We start from the raw sequence: 10924 nt of genomic DNA, 5'->3' as shown, positions 1-10924 counted from the left end.
TTTTTTTTTTTTTTTTTTTTTAGTACAGATAAGAAGTAAAGTATTGAGCTTCAGAATGAAGACACGGTCCAGTTGAGTTAAGCCTCAGGCATTTCTGAAAAATTGCTTTACTGCACTCTCTTAGAAGTCTGATGAAAAATCAAATATTGAAAGGAAAAAGAAGTCTTCTTCCTCCCATGCTTCTTGTTTTAATTTAACATGCTGTATATCCTCTGGGTTCTTCCCTTCTTGGTAATGGAAGTTTGAATGTTTATGATGTAAATTTCACATTGTTCTCCCTTGAATTATTTTTGATCTGCAAAAAATTGATCATCTTTCCTCTCACATTCAGAATACATATAGTCCTTTTGATCTTCTCCTGAGTGAAGAAAGCCAGTTTCTATCTGTTTATCAGGTGGTCCCCAGGGAGGCCTCTCTGGCTGTAGGCTTGGTGTTGTTACTGCTGCATTTTGGCTGAACCTGGGTGAGCCTGTTGGTCTCAGATGACATGAAAGGTGAGCAGTGCCCCTGGGAGCTGAGAAAAGAAATGACTTGGGGAGATATCTGCATAGCCTTCATGAAGAAGACACCTATTAATAAGATATATCAGAGTCCTATGGATATTAAATTTTTCATCAGCCTCATAGACCTGCCAGCAACTGTAACTACTGTTTACGGTAATACCAACTCACTAAGAAGCCTGTTTTCCTGGAAATGTAGTTTCAACCATGAGGAAGGTATGCAGCATAACCTCACGCTGGGATTTCACCATCAGTGAGAAACCAAACTTGCTTAACATTTTCCAGGGAAGTTTTGCTTTTTCACACACACAAAAAACCATGAAATTCTAGGTTTCAAACAATTTCTACAAACAATTAACTCTTTCAAATACCCAGATGATATTTTCCATAGTCAACAATGGAGCTTTCTTTTTAGTTGCACGTGTTCTGAATGTGACTGTGAAGTTTTGGGGGAGATGTTTACTAAATGCTTCCTTGGAGGCCATGCCTCTGAATCTTCCTGACATGACCATGTCTGACTCCAGACACTGTGTACAATGCTGTGTGTGCTTTCGCCCGTGGCTTCCTACAGATCCTGTTCATAGTGAGAGAAATGGAATCTGTGGCTACGGCAGAAAGTTTGGTGTTTCCCTCCTGCAAGCAAAGTTTTTCTAAATTGCTTGATTCCATTTTTGTCTAGTTGGCCAGAAAAGCCTATAGTTTTATTTTTTCTTTTCTTTTCTTTTTTTTTTTTTGAGAAGGAATCTTGTTCTGTTGCCAGGCTGGAGTGCAGTGGCACGATCTTGGCTCACTGCAACCTCCGTCTTCCAAGTTCAAGAGATTCTCCTGCCTCAGCCTCCTGAGTAGCTGGGACTACAGGCACACACCACCATGACTAGCTAATTTTTTTGTATATTCAGTAGAGACGGGGTTTCACCATGTTGGCCAGGATGGTCTCGATCTCCCAACCTCATGATCTGCCTGCCTCAGCCTCCCAAAGTGCTGGGATTACAGGCGTGAGCCACTGTGCTTGGCCAAGAGCTTATAGTTTTTCAAGAAAATAATCATTTGTAGGACTTTTTCAGAGCTCAAAAGGAGATAGGATTGATGCAGGGCAAGTGAGCCCCAAAACTAGGGCTTAGCCTGGGTGGGTTCTTGTTGCCCAGGAAAGGATTCAAGGGCAAGCTGGTGGTGTTAGACAGCAACTTTTATTGAAGTGGCCGTGTATAGAAGCAGCAGAGGTATGACTCCTTGTGGAGCAGGGCTACCCTATAGGCAGTGTGCCCAGAGTGGCAGCTCAGAGACAGGTCTGTAGTCATATTTAGACCTACTTTTAACTATATGTAAATTAAGGGGCAGGTTATGCAGAAATTTCTAGAAAAGGGATGGTAACTTCTGGGTGTTGCCACAGCAATGGTAAATTGACATGGCACACTGGTGGGCATTCCTAGTTCCTATTTTAACTAGTCCTCAATTTGATCCAATGTCTGAGCCCTGCTTCCATGATGGAGTCCCACTTCCTACCTCAAGATGAAAGGGCAAGTTTTCTTTTTTCTTAGTTATAGGAGGATCCATACTTGTTTCACTTTTTAGATGAGCTCTAGGTCTATGCCAACATGGTACCCATGAGCCACATGTGGTTCCCTAAATTTAAACTTAAATTTAAATTAAATGAAAAAATTCAGCTCTTCAGTTGCAGTTGCCACATTTCAAGTGCTCAGTAGGTAAAGGTGGGAGTGGATGCCATCCTGGACAGCACAGGCACAGGACCTTCCCATCACTGAAGAAAGTTTTGCCGGACAATGCTGCTCTAGAATATCAGTCACCTTGGTATGAATATTTTCAGGTGGGAATCTTCATTAGAAAGAACATGGTTCTGCGTAGAAAATGATTTAGAAGACCAGGGTCAGGGTCGTCTGTGCCACACAGAGCATTCCCACACTGGCCTGCGCTACTGTCTTCAGGGTGAGGATGTCTCTGACTTTACCCATGAGATCTTCAGGTGACTGAGTTAGAGGGATGAGCTCCTTAAGCTTCTCCTTTGTGTGAGACATTCTTTGGAGTCATTTACAAAATGTATCTCAATTAATCCTGTACCATATTAGGAAGTCATTATTATTCTCATTTTACTGATGAACTATCACCTGACTCTGAAAGAGTGCATCAACTACGTAAATTGCAGGCTGAGGTCAATGGTTAGCCTTAATTTCAATCTTGATGTTGATAAATACAGACTGCTTGCCCAGGGCTATTTACCCTCAATAATGAAGGTAACTGACATTTAAATAAACATTTACATGTCTATAAATATGAATATTTATGTATGTAGTAACATATAAGGCTTTTGTTTGAGTGTTTCAGATATGACATTTTTCTCCCTCCTTCCCCCCAGATTATGGCACAGTGTAAATACCAATTTTCTTTTCCACATTTAGGTCTACAGGAAGCAGTGATTTTCCACAGGTCTAGAGAGTAAAACTCAAAACTGTGGATTATTCCACATCTGTGTAGACTATAGATGACCATGTGCTAGTAAGTGATAGAAGGAGGATTTGAAGTCAGGTGTGTGAATTTCAGCCCTGCTCTTTCCACTGCGGAACAGAGAACCTGGAAGAAGTGCGCACAGCATGAACAAAATGTCTGCAAGTCTGAATGATTCCAATGGGCCGGTCTGTCCCATTGAGTTGAAGGTGTTTCAATGGGTTTTATTATTCTTTAGGTATGATGAGGCTAAGATCAGGAGATGACTGCTATTGAAAACATAACTTATCATGCCCACAGGTCCCAAGAGAGGGAGCCCCCATGACACCATGGTGGGGCCACATGGGGAGGCACCAGCATCAGTCACAAAGCAGAGGGGCTGGGAAACTGTGGGCAAGAGTCTGAGTCGTGTTTTCTGCAGGAAGGAATGGGCGAGGCAGGGTGAGTAGGTAATCTCCACAGGCTCTGGGGCACAAGTGCTGTCCTTGGTTGTCTGGTACCTGGCCCTGTGGTGATTAGGGCAGGAGGACGGTGGCCTGGAGTGTGACAGCCCAGTTAGTAAGGTGGTTGGGAGTGGACTCTGGATTGGTTGGTTTTTATTTGAAAAGCACACTCCTGGGAGGATGACTCCTCCCTGAGGGAGAGGAGGCAGTGAGCAGGGAAGAGCCAAGGCTGGGTGACTCAGGCACGTCACAGGGTTGTCCAGAACAAGGTGGATCTGGCATACACATGCAGGGCAAAGGTTAAGCTTCCATTTATAGAAACTAGAGACGTGGTTGATCCAAAAGGGCTATTTCTGAGGCTCCATCCTTCTCTATACTGCACAAGCATCCCCTTAAATGCCAGTTCTATGGGTATCAGAAAAGAGGACATCCTCACTCCAGGAGATTCCCGTGTACAAGGTCACCCCGGAGCTTGGCCTCCCAGAGGGTCTGTGCTTTCCCCTCCTGAAGTAGGCCTGGGATTTCCATTTCCAGCCTCTGAAGCTGACAGTCTCTCTGTGTGACGGGCACCTGTTCCAGGGTCCTAGTGGTCTCAGCACACACAGGGCTCCACTTCAAAGGTGATTTTGTAAGTGTTCAAGTCCTGAATGTCCTCCATGACCTCGGAGAGAAAGAAACAGGTTTGGATAATTCTGTCCTTATTCCTGGAGTTAGCAGTTCACTTGCACACTTCCTTATATTTTAGTAGGCCCTTTTATGCTCCTATTTTCACAATAATCATCATAATAAATAAGTAATGTAAACATTCAAATAATGCAGAAAAACATAAGACAGAAAGCGAAGGTTTCTTTTATTGTTTTAAAATGACTATTTATTGTGTACTTATCATGTTCAGTCTACTTTATATATATCATCCCATTTATTACTTGCAACAATTCTACATAAATGGGCATTATTATTCCTATTTTGGGGACAACAACAACGAAGCACAGAAGATTTATATAATCTATCCAGAAAGTCTGCCAGACACCAACATCCATTCTCTTAACCATTGCACTGTCCTGCGTTTCACTCTCACTGAACTGACTCTTATGCTTTCTCACTTTGGCTCTGTCCCTTATGGTCTTTCCTCTCCATCATTTGTTTTGGCACTCCCCGTACGGTTGTTTTATAGTGGCAATATCATTCACATACCATCAAATTCACCCTTTTAAAGTATAAGATTTAGTAGCATTTGGCATATTCACAACATTGCACAATTATCCCCACTAATTCCAGAATAGTTTTAGCACCCCCCAAAGACCCATTAGCAATCACTCCCCATTCCCTCCATCCCCAACCCCTGTCAGTCACCAATCTACTTTCTTTCCCTATGGGTTTGCTTGTTCTGAGCATTTTTTTAAATGGAATCTTACAGTACATGGCCTTTTGTATCTGGCTTCTTTCACGCCATAATATTTTCAAAGTTTACCCATGTTCTAGCATGAATCAGTACTTATTTTTTAATGACTGAATAATAATTTATTGTATGAATATACCACATTTTGTTTTATCCATTCATCAGCTCACACAACATATGACATTTGTGTTGTTTTCACTTTTTGGCTGTGATGAATATGCTTCTATGAACATTCACATACAATTTTAATGACAGACACCAAACCACAGATCCTGGAAGCTCAGAGAACACCAAACAGGATAAATACCCAAAAAACCTATACCTATACGTATCATATTCATTTGATATAAACATGATTCATGAAATCAAAGATATAGAAAAAAATAGTGAAAGAGGCCAGAGGGAAAAAATACCTTAACTATAAAGGAACAAAGATAAGAAAGAATTATATCAACTTATCAGAAACTTTGCAAGCAAGAAGAGAGTAGAGTAAAATATTTAAAGTGTGTGAGAGAGAAAAATCCACTAATCTAAAGTTCTATGCCTTGCAAAACTATCATTCAAAAGGCAAGGAGAAATAAAGACTTTCTCAGACAAACAAAAATAGGGGGAATTTGCTGCCAACAGAATTTCTTAACCTTGTAAGAAATATGAAAAGAAGTTATTGCACACCAGAGAAAATGAATAAAATTTTAAAATTAATGTAAAAAATAGAAGTTATTCAGAGGAAAGGAAAATGAGATAGGTCAGAAACTCAGATCTCCATAATGGAAGAGCATTGAGAAAGAAATGAGTGGAGATAAAGTAAATACTTTTATTTTTCTTTTTTTTTTTTTGAGACAGAGTTTTGATCTTGTTGCCCAGGCTGGAGTGCAATGGCACAATCTCGGCTCACTGCAACCTCTGCCTCCCGGGTTCAAGCAATTCTCCTGCCTCAGTCTCCTGAGTAGCTGGGATTACAGGCATACGACACCACACCTGACTAATTTTGTATTTTCAGTGGAGATAGGGTTTCACCATGTTGGTCAGGCTGGTCTCGAACTCCCAACCTCAGGTGATCCTCCCACCTCGGCCTCCCAAAGTGCTGGGATTACAGGTGTGAGCCACCACACCCAGCTATTTTTCTTATTCTTAATTGATATAACAGGTAACCGTTTGTTCAAAATAATAATAGCAATGCTCTGTTTGATTACGTATGTGAAATGAATGACAGCACTGATGCAAGGGATGAGATGGAGGAATTAGGATTATTTTGTTATTATAAGGTACTCACACTACCTTGAAGCAGTATAAAATTATTTCAAAGTGGAATTGGATTAGTTGTAAATGCATACTGCAAACTCCAGGGCAATCTTTTAAAAAGTGAAAAAATAAGTATAAATGATATGTTAAAAAAGGAAAGAAACTGGGCTTATATAAAATCCTCAATTAAAACCACAAAAGGCAGAAAAAGAGTGAAAGACAAAATAGAAATAAAAAAATAGAAACCAGTAACAAATATGGTATATATTATTATTAATAATCACATTTTTTTTAAGAAACAAGGTCTTGCTCTGTCACCCAGACTGGAATGTAGCAGCGAGATCACAGCTCACTGTAGTCTCGACCTCCTGGGCTCAATTAGTCATCCCGCCTCAGCTTCCCAAGTAGTTGGGACTATAGTCATGAGTCATCACACCCAGCTAATTCTTTTTTAAAATTTTTTGTAGAGACAGAGTCTTACTGTGTTGTCCGGGCTGGTCTTAAATCCTAGCCTCAAATGATCCTTCCACCTTGGCCCCCCAAAGTGCTTGGATTACAAGCCTAAGCCACAGTACCTGGCCATAAATAATCACTTTAAATGTCAACAATCTAAATATACCAATTAAAAGACAGAGATTGTCAGAGTAGATAAAAAAATAATGCCCAACTATATGTTGTCTTTAAGAAATCAACTATAAATACAAAAACATGTATAGATTTAAAATAAAAGAATGGAGAAAGATGTTCTATGCATCATCAAGTTCCAAGAGAACTTGAGTAAGTATATTAAGTTCAGACAGAGCAGACTTCAAAGCAAGAAAAATTATCAGAGATAAAGAGGGTATGACATACTAATAAAGGGGTCAATTGTCCAAATAGACATAACCATCCTTAATGTGTACACACCTAACAATAGAGTGGCCAAATACTTGAAGCAAAAACTGACAGAACTGCAAGAGAAATAGATGAATTCCATTAATATAGTTGAACTCAACGCCTCTCTATCAGAAATGGACAGATCCAAATCATGAAGAGATTTATCATTTGTCTGATGTATCTGGGATGGGGAAAAGAAAGAAAGAAAAAATGGACAAATCCAGCAGGCAGAAAATCTGTAAGGACATAGTTGAATTAAACAGCACCATCAATCAACGGGATATAATTGACATCTATCAACTACTTTATCCAACAACAGTAAATACACAAGATCACATGGCATAGTCACCAAGATAGACCACATTCTAGTCCATAAAAAAAAAAAAGTTAGCACATTTAAAATAATAGAAATAGCAATCAGTAACAGAAAGATAGCTGGAAAATACCAGAGCACTTGGAGATTAAACAATACACTTCTAAATAACACATGGGTCAAAGAAGAAATCTCAGGAGAAATTTTAAAATCTTCTGAACTAAATTAAAATGAAAATACAGCTTACAAAAATGTGTGGGATGCACTGAAAGTTGTGCCTACAGGGAAATTTCTAGTATTCAATGCATATATTAGAAAATAAGAAGGATCTAAAATTATCGAAGCTTTCACCTTAGAAAACTATAAAAAAGAGCAAATTAAATCCAAAGCAGAAGAAAATAAATAATATAAATTTTAACAGAAATCAATGAAACTGAAAACAATTCAAATTGAAATAAATGAACTGAAAACAAGGAAATCGACAGAGAAAATCAACAAAATCAAAAGCTGCTTCTTTGAAAAGATCAATAAAATCAATAGGCATCTGGCCAGCTAACTAAGGAAAAAAGAGAGAAGACACAAATCAGAAATAAAAGAGATGACATCACCACAGATCTTATGGACATTAGAAGAATGAGAAACAAATACTATGCCCACAAATTTGATAACCTAGATGAAAAGGACCAATTTCTTAAAAGACACAACTACTGAAACTCACATATGTAAAAATAGACAATCAAAATAGGCCTATATCTATTAAAGAATTTGAATAAAAAAATTCATAACCTTCAAAAACAGAAAGCAGCAGGCCCAAATGGGTTTACTGGTTAACTGTACACCAAACATTGAGGAAAAAATAATACTCATTCTCTACAATCTCTTCCAGAAGATATAAGCAGAGGAAATAGTTTGTAACTCATTCTATGAAGCCAGCATTTATCCTAATACCAAAACCAGACAAATAAATTACAAGAAAAGAAAACTGCAGACCAATGTCTTTTGTGAACATAAGTGCAAAAATCTTCAACAAAATATCAGCAAATAAAATCCAACAATGTATGAAATGAATCACACACTACCACAAAGTGGGCTTTATCACAGGTATGCAAGACTGGCTCAACACACAAAAATCAATTGATGTAATACATCACATCCACAGACTAATGAAGAAAAATCACATGATTATATCCATAGATGCAGGAAAAACACTTTACAAAACCCAACACTCATTCACGATAAAAACTCTCAGCCAACTAGGAATAGAGGAGTGCTTCCTTAACTTGACAGAGAATAAGAATTGAACTTGATAAAGATCTACAAGAAAACCTACAGCTAACATCATACTTAATGGTGAGAAACTAGAAGCTTTCCTGCTAAGATCAGGAACAAGGCAAGGATATCCCTGATATCCCCTTTCACCACTCCTTTTCAACATCATACTGGCAGTCCTAGCTAATGCAATAAGACAAGAAGAGGAAATAAAAGCTATATAGATTGGGAAGGAAGAAATAAAACCATCTTTGTTTGCAGAGGGCATGATTGTCTGTCTTTGTAGGAAGTCTGAAAGATTTGACAAGTCTATGGCCTTACCACCCTGAATGCACCCAGTCTTGTCTGAAAGAGTTCACACACACACATACACACACACACACACATATACATAATCCTCCTGGAACAACTAAGCAATTATAGCAAGGTTGCAAGATATAAGATTAATATACATAAGCCAATCACTTTCCTGTATACTAGCAATGAACAGTGGAATTTGAAATTAAAAACACATTACTATTTATATCAGCAATCAAAAAAATGAAATACTTAGATCTAACAAAATATGCACAAGATCCAGGAAAACTACAAAAGCTTAATGAAAGAAATCAAAGAAGTAAATAAATGGAGAGATACTTAGTCTATGTTTATGGATAGGAAGACTCAATATTATCAAGATGTCAGTTCATCCCAGTTTGAACTATAGAGTCAGCATAATCCCAATCAAAATCCTAACAAGTTATTTTGTGGATATTGACAAACCAATTCTAAAGTTTACATATCTAAAGGTACTAGATCCAGAGTGGCCAACACAATATTGAAGGAGAACAAAGTCAGAGGACGGATACTACCCAACTTTAAGACTTACTATAGGTCAGCACAGTGGCTTATGCCTGTAATCTCAGCACTTTGGGAAGCCGAGGCTGGTGGATCACCTGAAGTCAGGAGTTCAAGACGAGCCTGGCCAACATAGTGAAACCTCATCTCTGCTAAAAATACATGCCTGGGACTACAGGCGTGGTGGCGTGTGCCTGTAGTCCCAGCTACTTGGGAGGCTGAGGCACAAGAACTGCTTGAATCTGGAAGGAGGAGGTTGCAGTGAGCTGAGATCACGCCACTGCACTCCAACCTAGGTGACAGAGTGAGACTCCATCTAAAAAAAAAAAAAAAAAAAAAGACATATTATAAAGCTACAGTAATTAAGACAGTGTGGTATTGGTGAGAGGAGAGACAAATAGATACATGAGACAGAATCGAGAGCTTAGAAATAGACCCACATAGATATAGCCAACTGATTTTTTACAGAGGAGCAAAGGCAATACAATAGAAAAAAAGATAGTCTCTTCAACTAATGGTGCTGAAACACCTAGACATTCACATGCCTAGACACATTTTGCAAAAATTAACACAAAGTGGATCATAGACCTAAATGTAAAACTATGAAACTCCTGGAAGACAACATAAGAGAAAATCTAGATGACCTTGGGTATGGCAATGACTTTTTAGATACAATCCATGAAATAAATAATTGATAAGCTGGACTTCATTAAAATTAAAAACTTCAGCCTGGTGCAGTGGCTCATGCTTAAAATCCCAACACTTTGGGAGACTGAGGTGGGAGGATCGCTTGAGCCCAGGAGTCTGAGACCAGCCTGGGCAACATGGCAAAACCCTGTCTCTACAAAAAATACAAAAATTAGCCAGGTGTGGTGGCGTGCGCCTGTAGTCCCAGCTACTCTGGAGGCTGAGGTGGGAGGATGACCTGAAGTCGTGGCTGCAGTGAGCTGTGATTGTGCCATTGCACTCCAGGCTGGATGAAACCCTGCATCAAAAAATAAAGAAAGAAATAAAGAATAAAAAGATTTAAAAACTTCTAGCCAGGCACAGTGGCTCACACCTGTAATCCCAGCACTTTGGGAGGCCAAGGTGGGCAGATCATGAGGTCAGGAGATCGAGACCATCCTGGCTAACACGGTGAGACCCCATCTCTACTAAAAATAAAAAAAATTAGCCAGGCGTGGTGGTGGGCACCTGTAGTCCCAGCTACTTGGGAGGCTGAGGCAGGAGAATGGCGTGAACCTGGGAGGCAGAACTTGCAGTGAGCCGAGATCGTGCCTCTGTACTCCAGCCTGGGCAACAGAGCAAGACTCCATCTAAAAAAAAAAAAAAAAAAAAAAAAAAAAAAAAGTTCCCATAAAAAAAAAAAAAAAAAAAAAAAAAAAAAGACAGTTCTCAAAAGAAGATATACAGTCAACAAACACATGAAAAAATGCTCAACATCACTAATCATCAGGGAAGTGCAAATTAAAACTACAATAAGATACCACCTTACTCCTGCAAGAATGGTCATAATTAAAAAGTCACAAAACAATAGATATTGGTGGTATGGAAGTAGTGAAAAGAGAATACTTTTACATTGCTG

General features: G+C 39.0%; 1 long non-coding RNA gene across 1 annotated transcript in view; it reads right to left on the bottom strand.

Annotated features, from left to right (window-relative positions):
• Positions 1-3150: 3150 nt before the first annotated feature.
• The window catches only part of LOC108517662 (uncharacterized), an 18510-nt gene continuing 10736 nt past the window's right edge, over positions 3151-10924 (bottom strand). The window contains exon 4 of the long non-coding RNA XR_001882176.1: positions 3151-4064. This is a non-coding gene — a long non-coding RNA (uncharacterized LOC108517662). The remainder of the gene's footprint in view (positions 4065-10924) is intronic.

The sequence above is a fragment of the Rhinopithecus bieti genome, unplaced genomic scaffold (assembly GCF_001698545.2).
Source record: "Rhinopithecus bieti isolate Rb0 unplaced genomic scaffold, ASM169854v2 scaffold_39746, whole genome shotgun sequence".
Lineage (NCBI taxonomy): Eukaryota > Metazoa > Chordata > Mammalia > Primates > Cercopithecidae > Rhinopithecus > Rhinopithecus bieti.
Note: the sequence above shows the minus strand (reverse complement) of the source record. Positions and strands in the feature narration are given on the sequence as shown.